The sequence below is a fragment of the Neocloeon triangulifer genome, unplaced genomic scaffold (genome assembly GCF_031216515.1).
Source record: "Neocloeon triangulifer isolate White Clay Creek 2 clone unplaced genomic scaffold, ASM3121651v1 ptg000013l, whole genome shotgun sequence".
Lineage (NCBI taxonomy): Eukaryota > Metazoa > Arthropoda > Insecta > Ephemeroptera > Baetidae > Neocloeon > Neocloeon triangulifer.
The window spans coordinates 5,977,248-5,992,318 of NW_026775555.1; the positions used below are offsets into that span (position 1 = coordinate 5,977,248).

General features: G+C 39.2%; 1 protein-coding gene across 6 annotated transcripts in view; it reads right to left on the reverse strand.

Moving 5' to 3' along the window:
- LOC132199093 (zinc finger protein castor homolog 1-like) overlaps positions 1–15,071 on the reverse strand; it is a 238,490-nt gene that overhangs the window by 42,613 nt on the left and 180,806 nt on the right. The gene's annotated exons all lie outside the window — the stretch shown is intronic.

The window sequence follows — 15,071 nt, forward strand, 5'->3', positions numbered from 1 at the left end:
TTATAAAACGTATTTTTAAAATACTGATGCCTGCGAGCGGAGCTGCTGAAGAAAAGTGGCGATTATATTTAAAAGAGACGACCAAGGCGCTCGCTGTCTTCTTACAAAATTAATGATGTGCGGTGTTAGTTTTCATAAGAGAGGAAAATAAAAACGAAAGAGCTCGCTCTTCTTAAGGCAGAAAAAAACAGGAACATAAAAATAATAATCCGGGAGTGAAGCGCGTAAAACTTCTTTTATAAGTTAAATTTCGTGGAAAAACTGCGTCTTTTATTAGAGGCGCGTCTAAGTTTTATACTTTTTGTGTCCGACTATCTCTGGTGTTAATTAATTTTTTGTTGAGGCTTTTACGTCTATACAGCGATGACAAAATATAAGCAAGTCTCTTTGTATATGAAATTACAAACGATTCCCAAAAATAGAGTGCATTAGGCGAGCGATTTAACTTTGGATTCGTCTGAATTGCGCGGGAGCTAATTAATTGAGACATAAATCTCGCCGCAAAACTCTTTAAATAAAACAGAGAAAAGCGGCGGAATTCTCTGCGGAGTCGTAAACAAAAGGAGCTCGCGGCGGCAGGGTAAAATTGAATTCTCAAAAAGAATTGGAAGACAAATTGTATTACTTAAAAAAAGATAAATGTGAAAGGTTTCAACTTCATAGCAAACAACACAACATTCTTCTATTGTTTTCCAATTTACCTACTTTGTGAGCACAGCAGAGAGTCACAAAAGAGCACTTTTTATTTGTATACATTTAAATTCCTCTCTTCTCTTGTAGACGGATGACAAAGGAAAGAGAAAAACTTGCGAGGTAAACTACTTGGAAAAACAACTTTTAAATTTAAAAAAAAAAGGAAGAGCGGCTAAATAGCTCTGGGTCTCTCTAGTGTCTCAACTCCGCCTATCCAATCTCTTAAGAAACCATAATACCCGCCGTGTGTGACAGTGATTGAAGCGCGCTGCTATCTCAAAACTACTTTTTTACAGAAAAAGTATCTTTAAAAGAGCAGCTACTGGATTTCGTCGTCGCTTATATAAATTGTGTGTGTGTGTCGATAATGCGCTCGTTTTATACTTTTTCCTGCATGTATCGGCGGCTGCCGCTAAGAAATTACAGTGATTTATTTTCCATTCCGAGAGAGCTTCTCTCCAATTTGTTGTCAAAAAGAAGCCATTACAGTCGGCAGCTAGCTGTTGATGGCACGATATCACACACACCTTTTCGTTCTTTACTTTATTCTAGCCTGGCATCACACCTTAATGCACACATTCAAATAGAGAGAGAAAAAGCAATTTCACGGCCCTTTTACCATCTCCTTTCTTTCCTCGGTGCTCCTTGCTACACATCACAGAATAACATAATGGATGGATGGTTCGCCTCCCGCTTTTCAACTCTTTCTCTCTTTCTTTCAGCCACTTTTTTCTGGGATTTGCACACAAATTCGTCTTGTTCGCTCGATAAAGGCGACGTCATTAGCGCCGAAATTGGAAGAGGCCCGCGTCCGTGGTGACGATTATTCATCAAGGGCCATATTTGACGCAAAAATTGGTTTGGCGTCGCACAAAGGAATTTGTATAATATGCATTTAAATGTAAATTCCCTGCCGGCGACCTGAATTGCAAAATTATAATTGTGCGAGGGACGGAAGAAAAAAAAATGTCACTCTGCCTGCGAGGAAAGCTGAATATGTGTGTGTGCACCTGCTGTTTCTCTTTTGTACCGCGCCTGCTGGGTGTGATAGAGTAATTTTTTATTTATGAATATTATTATAATTCCTTTGGCACGAGTTTGTTTTCCTCACAACAATGGATACGGAATAATAATGTCTCCCGAAAGTTACGAATGACACGCCCGATTTATTTAAATCGTGCGCAATCACGGGTTTCCAGTGTGTGTATATTATAAAAAAAAGTATTATAACTGTGGAAAGTGTGGCGGCGAGAAAAAGTTTTGCACTGAGTGAGCCAATTTTCGAGAGCGCGTTTTTGTTAGCATTTCAACAAAAGGAGGTGCTATTCTCGGTTTATTTATTCACATAAAGGGAAAATGCACCGCAAAACCGATAAATAAAAGTGATCTCTCGCGTTTTTATTTCCTTTCTTCCTCTTTTTCCGCGGCGCTGGAACGTGCAGTGCTCAGCGAGGGGAGAGAAACGAGAGGGCTTTGCTCCAATTTTATTCAATAAGCTGCAATTTAGCCTCTCCTTTATTTGAGCACAAAAGCAATTTTTAAAATGTCATTTTTATTCTTTTGTATAAAATGTTGCTTCGGGGCCAAAAGATGTATGTAAAAATAAAACAGAGAGAACAGAGAGCAAGCGAGAGAGAGACTGGCGGCGGAGACGGCCGAGTCACATTCAAATAATACTATATGGCGCTCCTTCCTCCTCTCTTTCTTTTTGTATTTTTCCATCTCAAAAGATTTTACTTTTATGAATACAGTAAAAAGTTCCATTTAAAAGCACGAATTAAAAAATCTTTTATCTTTACTTATGTGCACAGGCGCCGCTTTTCTTTTAGGCGGCCCATGCAGGTATACGTTTTTTTTTTATATAAATGTATGCACTAGCATTTATGTACATACGTTTGACAAGAATGAAAAATGTTTTATGAATATAAAATTATACACGAAAAATGAGGTCAAATCCTTCATCTCCTATTACACTCTGTTAATATGTATATTTGTAAAAGTGTACATAAATGCGTGCTGCTCGGGTGAATGTGAGGATCTTCCATACATATATAGAAAAAAAAACTCGTGTTAAGAGAGCGCTACTGCGTTATTTTCTTAATAGACGTTTAAGGTCAACTCATTTTTTGCCTCTGATAAATTTCATGTGCGCAGAAGAGGGCATTTTATATTTCTAAACTCTCGATCATCCGCTTATTTTTGCTTAAAAGCACAAATTTCTTGAGCCGTGTTATCGCAACTTTGATACACTCTCGGAGCGTTTTAATTTTTATTAAATTTTTTCACTCGAAATTATTCATATTTAATCTCGATCGGAGTACGACCTTGATTCGAGTTGCGGCGGGGCCTGATTGAAATAAATGACTATCACGTGCGTGCATGTGCAGATGTTTGGCGAAAATTTCCATCGACGCGACGACGGCCGATGATTAAGCAAATTGATCAGTCTAGTGCGTAAAAATCCATTAGCAGCGAGATTTAAATAGGAAAAGGGGTTGCGCGCATATATAGGGAGGACGTATTTTGCAAAAAGGGGTTGGGTGGAAAGGGCAGATTTTTACATATCACAGAGAGTGCTGGTCAAGAAAGGAGCGAGGAAGGATCATCAATCAAGCAGGCGTGCTCCTTTTTATGTGCGTATAAATATAATGGAGGAAGCAAGAGAGAGCACCGGCAGCGGCGGCGGCAGAAATCTGATGGATCATTTTTTTTATATTCATTCCTCATGGTCTCGCACACACTATGTCATGATACTTGCAGCCAGTATTAAAAAAAAGTCGTGGAAGAAGTCAGAGAGGAGATTTGGCCGCTGTTGGAATAAGATAAATTATTGTAACCATCCTTTTGTACACGGCTAGCTTTTATATTCCAGCATCGGATACACACACACGCCTTGCTTTTTACCCTTCCCTCAAAGGAGAGCAGAAAAACTGTTACACTCTCCGAAATCGGGCAAAGCGGCGCGAAAAATTTCATATCCATTAATAACGTTTTGCATCGAGGTACAGAAAAAAATATTACATTCAGGGCTCAGGTTGCTTGTCAAAATGTCATTACCATCAGCGAGTGCATCCGGACAAAAGGCGGGTGTATCGAATTTTGGCGGAACCCTTTCAAGCATCTGGCGTCCCTTCTTTATATGCAAATCAGTCGCTTTCGGATAAAAATCATTAGCGACCGGCAACTGTCACACAGCAAATTGATCCGTTTTGTCGCGATCTTCCCCCCGTTAGGACAATAATATAATAGCTGTGTGAATTGTGAATGCGAATCTGAGTGAAATTTATCATTTCTTCTTCCTGCTGGTTTTGCATCTACACGGTTAGCAGACCGGCGTGACCCAATAAAGAGAAGCTCTCACGACTCGAGAGATGTGGAATTAACTAATTGATTATTTTATATCTGTGGGAATTGGTTGCGCGCTGGCTGATCTCATCGCATCTTGCTCTCCTTTTTATATATTGTTCGCCAGCTAGAGCGATTGTATATCACACAAGATAATTTTCTATATACATCGGTCTGGGCATCCGTTGCTCTTTTCTTTAACACCCAGCACGAGTGTGGAATATCATCCAGCCGTCAATGAACTTGTAGGCGCGCGCAATTAGAAACAATAACTATGCCGTTTGTGTATATTTTATTTCTGCTCTTTATATTCCACGAGTCGCTGCAAAATCACATTGCAGCAAAAACGACGCATAAAATGTGCATGGTTTTTATGCTCAAACTACAAAAGTTTTATAGCAAATCTTACATTTTTAAGAGACGTCGTAAACCATAAAAGCTCAAAAAGCACAATTTTTATTCCCAAAATACAGAGAGAGCGAGAGAGAAAGACATGCAAATAAAATGACAGCAGCTGCCTCAGCAGTCTCCGCTTGCTTTTATTATTTTCGTTGCAGATTTTTTTCCCTTTACCCACTTTAATTTTCCCCGGGAAGAAAAAGTTTTATTAGACGGCTTTTATTCCATTATTCTTCTCTTTCGCGTTGTGTTGCCGGTGAAATTGCACATCACGACGTTTGCCTGCTGCGAAATGAATTCAATTTGGCTAAATAGAACTTAATCTCCGCCGGATTTTCCGCGGAAGAAAAAAAAAGACTTGATATAAAAATTGAATCTCCCTAGTGTATCATGATATAGTTTTGACAAAATATAATCAATCAATAAAGCAGACGGGCAAGCGGATTAGCATGTGCGTTGGGGATAAATGAAATAATGGGGTGGTCTTTTCTCTTTCAAAGCGGAGAATATTATTAAAAAAAGTAGAAGATTGTGCAGGAGCGGCGACCAACTTTATAAATAATCCTTTTCCAAACTCATATACCGCGGCCGGGTAAAAATGTACGAAACTTTGGAAAGCCAATTTTGATTGCGTTCGGATTATGACGTGCACAAGAGGACATGCAAAAAAGAACGTATAACGTGCCTTCCCTCTCTCGTATTATATTCTTTTCAAGGAAATGATAATATGAGGAAAAAATTGTCTTCTCTCTTGGCGGCTTGTTTTGCTCTTAATGAATGAAGCGGCACTTGAGACGATATATCTCCGGTCTTATTTTTAATAATAAAAAAAAAACTCCCCGCGCGTATTATCACCCCCACGCCACCAGCCCCGGCAGCCACCCCTCGGCGCGATTTTCCCGCGACTCATCTGCATACGGGCTGCACGCTCGCTATTTGCCTTTTGTCGTCTACTGTATTTAAATTTGATATATGCACACGCGTATATACATTTTCCCTCGGGCCTTTAATATTGATTTAAAAATAAATTGCATCCAAACGCCAGGTTTGTTTTGCGGGAGAGAGAGCAAAAGAGATTGATGCACAAATGCGATTGGTCTTTGCGGAAAATGAAAGCACACGTCATCATCAACGCGTTTTCGAAAGTGGAAAATTCGATGAGACGTACGTGCCGGGCAAATTGAATGAAATTTGCATCCAAAGGGGAAAAACTGGTCGCCGCTGATTCATATATAAAATGAAGGAACAATTTTCGGGATTTGATGGTAGTTTTTTCCCCGCAACACCGGAAAGTAATGAAGTTAGCGGCAATTAAAAATTCTCGTCCATTTGGCAGCTTTGCATATATGAAAAATGGGTTTACATACGGCCGGACAGCAGATGGTAAAGGGGTGAAGATTATTCAACGCGATATTTACACACGCCGCGCGCACCAGCCGCCGAGTTATTACACGATATTTTTCCGATGTAATTAACACAACAACAGCTTCGCAATCGGTTCTAGGCATCGGTACGGAAAAGGGTTGCAATGGAAATATTCAAATCTGTTTTTTTCTCGAAAAATGCGTCTCTCTCCTATTTGCCAGAAGGCGTTGGGTCTGCAAAGAAAGGGGCCGTTATCTCAGCGGTGACAGTCGTAAGCTGCTAAAATACACACGCGCAGCACACGTAGGTGCATTTGTGATACAAAGTTAATACACCCAAAAATGTTTTACTGCCATAAAGAAACAATGAGCTTTGATAAGAGAGGAGCTCCTTTTCTTTGGCAGCTTCAGGTTGGCTGGCGCCTCGTCTGCCGTCGCCGCCGCCGACGCCGCGCAGGATCAACAATTATAAAAGGAAAGCGGGCTGCTGGGGCGCGCATTATTTAAAAAGATGATATTTTTGTTTAAAAAACAGCCACGACTACCAAGCGCCTGAGCACACACCGTAAAAGGGTTTTGTACGAAACTGCGTGTGCAATTAATGCCCCGGCAAACAATTCATAAAACAAATTGAGAGAGAAGCGATGTTTGCCTCTGCTCTCTCAAAAGCTGGCTCCGCCCACGCCGTGATTCTTTAAATTAGAAAAACAAGCGGCTTGATCGAGTATATAATTTGGGCGCGTGCAATATTTGTTCGGCTGCCATCTGCACGCGGACTCTTCTTACTCAGGCCCCTTCTGGTGCTGCCATCGATTATGAAATTGCCACGGCGTCCGCCTTAAGAGCGAGACACTCCGCATTAATTAATCGGAATCAGCAAATGGAGCTGATTAAAATCGGATTTATGCTAAAAATTCAAACAGTTTCAGCTGATTATACTTGAAATTTACGCTGTACGTTTTAATGAGAGCAGTAATTATTACGTAAAGGCCGGTTTGTTAATTAAAAATAACGGCGCAGTTAGTTCAAGATTTACGGTTACTGTCTTTTTCACCCGAAATTGGTCCAGACAAATTTTATTATTCTGATAAAATTAATAAAATGTAGACTGTGTCTTGAGAGAAATTTGTATATAATTTGATGACAAAAATACGTGGCCCTTTTTTTTAATTAAATTAGTCTCTTGATGTTATCTCTTCACGCGGTATCAGGTCTTGCAAATCTTTTTTCCCCAAATTGCGATCGGAAAGTGTCACTCGGTTCGGTTTATTTTCACAGCGCAGAGCTAACATAACACGTCGCGATTTTCGCCACACTCTGAACGTCACCAGCTGTTGGTTTTTGAACCCACTAATGAGCGACACCGCTCTTTCTAGCGAAAATGTGCTCAATTTTATAACAGGACACATAATTTATTAAAACAATCTCTTTTTTTTTAAGATCATTTTCAAAATCTGGTTAAATCTGCAGTGACAAGTTTGGAAATCCACTGGCGGGTGCGCAAATTTCGTGTGACAAGCGAGAATTGGTCGGGCCCGGCGAGACAATAAAATAAACACAAAAGGAGGAGATCGACGCGTAGTCGCCGCAGATCGGGTTCTGAAATTAATCTTCGACTTATTTAATCCCGAGACGGTTGTAATTTAAGACGGCCCGCTGCGCGAAATTTCGCTTTCTGCGGGGCCAGCTCGGGAATTGTCAAACTTAATTCCGCCTTTCAGAGAGTACATGTATGTATGTGAAGAAAGAAAAAAGCTCTCGCGAAGAAGGAGAGAAAGAGAGAAAATTTATCCCTTTTCAATATCGCGTCACTTCGGAGGAAAAGGAGGCTGACGGACTGACACGTACGCGTGTGAATTACAATGGAGTGTAAATTGAGGCAAAAAAAAAATACATCATGTGATAAAAGCTAATTTATGCCTGGCCGTGATTAGCACCTCCCTAGTCACACCGTGCCACTTTTAGTGCAGGAGCGAGTTTTGAAATCAATTGCGCAGAGCAACACCCTCTCGGCTCGGAGCTTTCCAGGAATTGGCGAATTCCGAGACGCAACTTATCGACTGGCAAAGTTTGGAAGCGATCGAAGCGGCAGCAGATTTTCCGGCGCTGATAAACGCCCAAGCAAATATACACACGCTTACATGTGCAAAGGAAGAGAGAGAAGGCCTCGGGCGAGCGAAAATATACCCATCCCAAGCAAGATGCCATTTATAGTGCTATTTGTCTTGGAAACAATTTTATTACGGCAGCTTTTGAGATGAGAGCGTTGCAGAAATTACTGCAAAATGTTATATTTAAACTCGTAGACGAAGAAGAAAAAAGAAAGCTGGCGCTAAATACGGCGCATTAATTAATTTCTCGGTGTAAAAAGCCATGCATTTTAATTGAAACTCGTTCGTTTACACATGTATATGCAAGAAGTGCACGCTCGCTCGAGACTAATGAATGAGTGCAGCAGTTTTATGGCGTGTTAAAGTTATTTACGATGCCGACCAATTAGTCAGTTGTGCGAATAAAATCAGCAAAATCGGCCTCTTTCAGCGTGGAAAAAGTTGCGAGTGTGCCGACCATAAAACTTTATATTGATTGCTTCTTGCCTGAGCGGCTGTTACTCGAGTTTAAACAGATTAAATTTATTGTCAGCACCGCTAATTGCTTTTTTCCTCTCGTTGCGCTTGTGAAATAGTTATATTTTTAATTATGTTCTTGCAAAATTGGTGCTTGAAGATATCAATTTTAATAAAATTCCATAAATTCAATTGCAATGAAGACATTTTCCTAACATCTGAGTCGAAAGTCGAAAATTACAAGTTTTCTTCTCTTATTATCAATAATAATTGTCAACCAGAATAAATTATTAATTTAATATTTAATAATATACATATATTTAAAATCAAAATTAGCAAATTAAAATTTAGAGAAATTAATTAAAAAATATTTTAATTTCTAATAATATTAAAAATTAATGAAAATTCTATTCAAAATAATACAAATTAATATTTTTTTTTTCAAATCTTAGAATTGATTATTTTGTTCTTTATTATAAAAAAAAAGTACTTAAACTGAAAATTATTGGCTGAACATTTCACTAAACGAATTCGTCAATTTGTGCGCGTGCGAAACAGATCCACCCATCGAAAAACCGCTTGATATAAATAATGCGGAAGGGACGTGGATGGATCTCACTCCCGATTTGTGCAAATTGCTGATAAATTCGCAACTCACACAAACAGCAGTTTTAATTAATTTGAAAAATTGATTGTCTGCCTGCCTGCACAGAGTGAGAGCAGCGTCGCCACCAAACCGGGGCCTGTGGTGTGGGAATTTATTTTATATACGCGTAAATCTGATACACGTCTGCTCACTCACTCACTCGCTCCGCACAATAATGTTATTAATGGGTTACATTTGAAAATGGGATTGTCCGGCAGCATACACACATATCACATCATGCTGCACATCCATCCATCCATATCTATCCAGCAGCTAGGCGCGCGCAATTTATTACCCATACAGAGAGTGAAACACAGAGAGAACGGCGGCGCAGCATCATATTGACTAATGGCTATGAAAAGGGGTTGCTCGGAATATTGCAGTAATGCTTTTGTCTACACTGCGGCCCGACATCATTCGTCTGCAGATATCAATTAATCTGCAATTGCAAATGTCAGCCGACCGACCGACCGGCCCCGTTGTATATGTATTTGAACATGTATGCAATTTCAGAGTGGCCCCTAGCATCGCTCCTGATTACTGCATGTGCCTCCCAGCATAATTCATGCCTATCTGCAAATGCATCTTGTGCATCGCCATGCCCAGGTTTTGCACCGACTGCATCCAGGTGCCGCAAAATCACGCGCCTGGATGTGTACGCGTGTGGGAATAGAGGGATTTGATTGGTTATTTGCTCGGTCGTGCAGAATTGAGCTCATGTTAATTTGGCCTGAGAGCGTTGTCGTATTCAGCCGTCATAGTTTGAGATTGCGTTGATTTGAATTTCTGGTTCTGCGGAATATTAGATATAATTTAGCTCTAATTTTATTTAAATTTATAATTCAATTTTAATTTATATATTTTATGTTGATTAAGAAAAGAAAAGAAATTGAAAAGGATAATCTCAAAAGGCGACCTCGGTCTGCTGATTTTTTTGTTTTTAAACTAAAATTAATTTAAATGGGAATTTGTAAAAAAATTGAATTTGAGATTTTAATTTCATGACCAAAAATTAGCAACTGAGTAAGTAAGTAAGCTTCATACTGACTTTTTTAAATTATTAATTTTTTCTCAGCACAAAGTTACAAAAGTGCCTCGATTTAATTGAAAAATTTATACAAAAAATATAAAATAAAATCTACTTACTTTCGAAATCCAAGGAAATTACAATAATATTCAAAATTAAATTTTAGTGAATTTTAATTTAATTTCTAAAAAGTTAAAAAGTATCAAACTTTGTTTGAAGCTTCCGTTGATAATTCCTTTCCTGTTGAATTAAATTTATGACTAGAAGGGAATCCCAGTAAATCAAGCCTCTTTATTGCGAGCCTTATGTGAAATCGGCGCTATTTTTTCCCACGCAAAACCACTAAAATCGAAAACAATTCTTATTTTCCAAAGCTTCGCCATCAAACTCGGTGATTTGGCACATTTTTTCCTCCGTAAGTCCTTCCTCCTTATCCATTATCCACCCATTGTCTTATTGAAAACGTTTCCCATTCACATTCCTCTCAATCCATTCAAGGAAATTGCGTCACCCCGAAATATAATTAAAATCCGATTTCGATCGGCTGCTCGTTTATTTGCATAAACGACCTCCACAAGAGCGCATATGCCCCTAATAAATAACATATAAATTCTTCCACCCAAGAGTGATGTCATTAGCGAAAAATGATTAATCAGGGACACGGCGGGGCGAGAGCAACAATATTTGATTTAATTTCAAACACCTGGGCGTGCCTCACCGTTGGCGCTTATTTCACTTTTGATTGCACCCGCGCCACGTTAATTTTCTGATGATTCACTGGCGTGTGTGCTCAAAAATCGGGGCGAGATTCTCATTAACAGACGGTTGTTGAGTGTCACCAGAAAATCCAGCGCTTTTTCTGCCCGGCTTGAACTCAAAATTAAAGAGTCACGACTAATCGCGCGAAAGCAGCGTGACTGCGAGACGACTGTTCCGCGTCGTTTTCAATTTAATTTAATATGCATCTCGGCTGAAGTGTTGGAATTAGTCTCGTATAAATATAAAAAAAAACCGGTCGAGTGAATGAAAGAGAAAAAATCCGGGCGCCACGAGAGATGAAAAATGCCACATGCTCCTCTTCCGGTCTTTCTCTCTTCTGCTGCATCTCATCCGAGAGAGGCGTGTGGACCAAGATGGCGCGGTGAATCTCTCACGTGTGCAATAATTTCACTCATGCCGCATTGAAATCGGCTGAAAGAGGCGAGTTGGTTGCTTTTTTATACTTTTGATCGCAGCAGCTGATAATTAATGGAGTCTCGGCCCACATCGAGCAGCGAGAAAGAGACGCTGCTCGCCTTATTTTTTTCTATAAATAAAAATACAACATTATATGTGCATGGATGTGCCCGCCGTTTTTATCTCGGTTCAGAATCGTGTACTTACAGAAGAAACAATGCACGGTATAAGACGGGTAATTACCTTAAGTCTCATTAAATAACGTAAAAATAACTGGTGCAAACAGTCATCTCGAACACAATGGAAAAGGAATATAAACCGAGAGATATAAAATTGTAGACAAGATTTTCGAGGCGTTTTCCGCACGCTGATGATTATTTGAGGCATATAAAGCGAAATGAGTGAGACAGCCGCAAAGCTGCTGCTTTTTTATACGTAAAATAAATAAATGTTGTCTTCAGAAGTCTTTAGCGTCTTGAGTTCATTACACATCTCGCCGAGATCAACATATCAAGTAACAGCCGCGGCGAGACTGTCTAAGTACAAATCTGCTGGCTTGGTATATAAAAAAAGAGGCCACGAATGTATTAATATAAATTTTTTCTACCGAATTTGCATAATTATGGGTCCAAAACGGTTGGTATCGGCCTGAATTTCCTCCGAAATCCCAACCAGCTCTCATAATAAATTTCAATCATAAAAATTTTATGACGAGAGCGCCGTAAAATAATCTACATGTGTATTTTTTTTTTAGAGAAATCGGAAAGCATCTGGACCTCATCACAACCGGACGGACGGGCGTGAATTTCCAGCCAGATAGGAAAAAACTGAATATATATTTAAGTACAAACTCTATCTCTTGAGCTTTGAATTTGATATCAACACATGAAAGGTCAAAAACACCCCCACACGGAGGAAAAAAAAACGAGCGAGAGAGTGGAAATCCAAGAAGAGACTTGTCTGGCAGGAAAGATAAAACAGAACTCAAACGCTGGATTTTATCTTAAAATGTATACGGCTCGTGATGATTTTTTTTTTTTGAGCGGAAATCGTTCAAAATTGAATGTGGGTGGCAACTCGAAAGGATTATGTTTTATCGCGCGGCGTGCATATGTTGTACAAGAGAGCGCGTCTCTCTCTGTCTGTGATGATATTTAACCCTTCAGGAGACATTTTTAATTATTAACGCTGCTGTTAACCCTTATTCTGCGAGTCGCCGCTTCAAAGAGCGAGTGGAAAGAGGTGTCTTCTCTCTTTCGTGAGGTGAAGCTGATACCACGACCTCCGACACAGTGGAAACCGTCGGAAAGGACTGCGAGCTCTCCGTGCATCATGCAAGCAAGACCGAATTTTTATTTATAAATAAATTTATATATTGGCCGCGCCGATCTGCTGAGAATAACATGAAGGACATGCAAGGAAGATATATCCGCCGTCTGTTGTTAATCAGGAACCTCTTGTATGAGACGCAGCTTGGGTTACCAATATGTACAATGTAGCACTACTTTACATGGCGAGATGTAACCTGGCCTGCACCCTTTTTGCCTGATTGAGTTTCCCTCGAAATTACGAGAAAAATCGAGTGTGCATAAAATAACTTGTCTGGACAAGAGAGGCCAGAATATATAAGACAACGGATTTTTTTTCTAGTTATTTTTTTTTCTCGGTTAATTTTTGGTACAAATAGTGCTAAAATTATGTCCGCAATTTTTTTAAGAGCGACACGCTGTGAAATTTCTCTGCAAAAAACAGGTTTTTGGGCGAGAGTGCTTCTCCCCGCGGTCTGGATTTCGCGTGCATGTATGAAAACTAGTCGCGATGTCCTGTGCAAAATATGTATGTTATATGGCGACTTACACAAGTTGTGCCGAAAGTGTCAAGAGTTTGCTGCTTTCGTTTTTTTTTTTTTATTATTGACACGCGTGTGTATGGAGAATGATTTGCCGTATTTCGAACGGCTGAAATCCAAGAGGCAGGGCGCGTCAACTTTAATTACTGGCCAATTGTTGAGAATTTCCCCTTTCGGTTCGGTGACCCCAAAGTTGCCAATGCTTATTAAAGTCGTCATGCATGCATGTCTTTTTTGAAATATAATCGTCAGCAGACCAAAAGGAATAAAAAGAGAGATGTATAAATAAAATAAAATTCTCCCTTTTGATACGGCTTTTAAGTAATCAGATTATATCACACATAATTTTTTTGTAGAAAAATTCCGTGGAATTAATTTGAAAGCCGTCTGTGTTATAGCTTTTGAGGAATTTCTTTTGTATATAAAAAGCTACCATTCTCAAAAGAGTTGACACGAAAATTCATGTCGAATATAAAAACATACCAAAATGTCACTCCCTTTTATTAATTTTAATTGACAGCTGATCGATGGATGGATTGGCTTGTCCATATAACAAAAACCGATCGAGCAAACATATAATATATATTGTATGAAAACGGATCACCACACACCTTCCTTCATTATTGGTCAGCGAAACAACTGAGCAGAAAGTGTATCAATTACACAGTCCGAATGTAAACGGATACCTTTCTGACAATCAGTATAATTTCTCTGCGGAAAAAGAATTAATGTAAGAGAAGAGTCTGACGGCGCGTGTATATTTATATATATAAATAAATTTATTTGTTTGTTTGTTTGCTCTTGGGTTTTATATGTGAAATAATTGATTGCAAAGCTGCGTGCATTTCTTGTTTGTCAGTGGCGCGGCGAGCTGAAAAATATTCATGTAAAAGTGCATCGATCGCGCGCGGCCCGAGAGAGTATATAAAATTTATGGACGGATAAATCGCGCGTGGCATCACTTATGTTCACAGTTTACCGATTTCATCTGACTGTTGCGAGAAGAAACAAGTACACACACAGAGTTGCCCCTTTTTATATAAATATATAATAATATAACACTGCACACAGAGAGAAATATAAGCGCGATAAAATGAGCAGAGTTCTTTAAGCGAAAAAGAGAGAGATTCCTTTTGCCGTTTGTTATTTAAAATATATATATTAAATAATGCATCTCCGTGTGATCGGCAAGCGGAGAGTGAAATTATATTGTTGTCCTGCTCGCGCGCGCGATTTTCACCAGATTATTGGTCGCCAAGAATAATGAGCGCGCACAAAGCTCTCCGTGCCAATCTGCGAGCATCAAGTCTCCTTCTATGGCTACACAGCCTAAAGTGGAATTTTATATATACATGTAAGTATATAAACATGTAAAGAAGTCGTGCTTTTTTGCTTTGTGTCCCGCGAGCCTTGGCGCGAAACAAAGGAACTTTTATCTTCTATTACGAGGCATTATTTGCATTTTTGGTATATTTTTCCTTTTACTTCTTATCAAGTCTCGGATTCCATTCAAGCACCTCCACTTATGTGTGCATGTCCGCAGGTCAGGAATAAATATACGAAGATCCATTTTTTATGCTCAATATATCTCCCATTATGAAACGAAATGAGATTTTAGCAGCCCGGCAGAAATAAATTGTCTAAAAGAGTTTGATATGAAAAGGGATCCTAAAGGCATTAAAACCCATTAAAATTTGTAAGGCCTTCGTACTATTAAAATTCCATAATATACAACAACAACAACATCGCAGCACAAGAGAGGAAAACAACGGAGGGTTTTTTTTAGTCTCTCCTTTTATTAATGAAGACTCGGCAGGAGGGACTCCTTATTTATAAATACGTTTCGACTCCTTATTTTATTACAATTTTTTTTTCTCATTCGGATTCAAAAGGAGCAAGGCAAAATATGTATATATTATCATATCCATTTTCCCATTAATCGAGCTGTTAAGAGCAACCACAGGCGCGCAGAGTTGAAACCTGTTTCGCGCGCCCAGACTCAAAT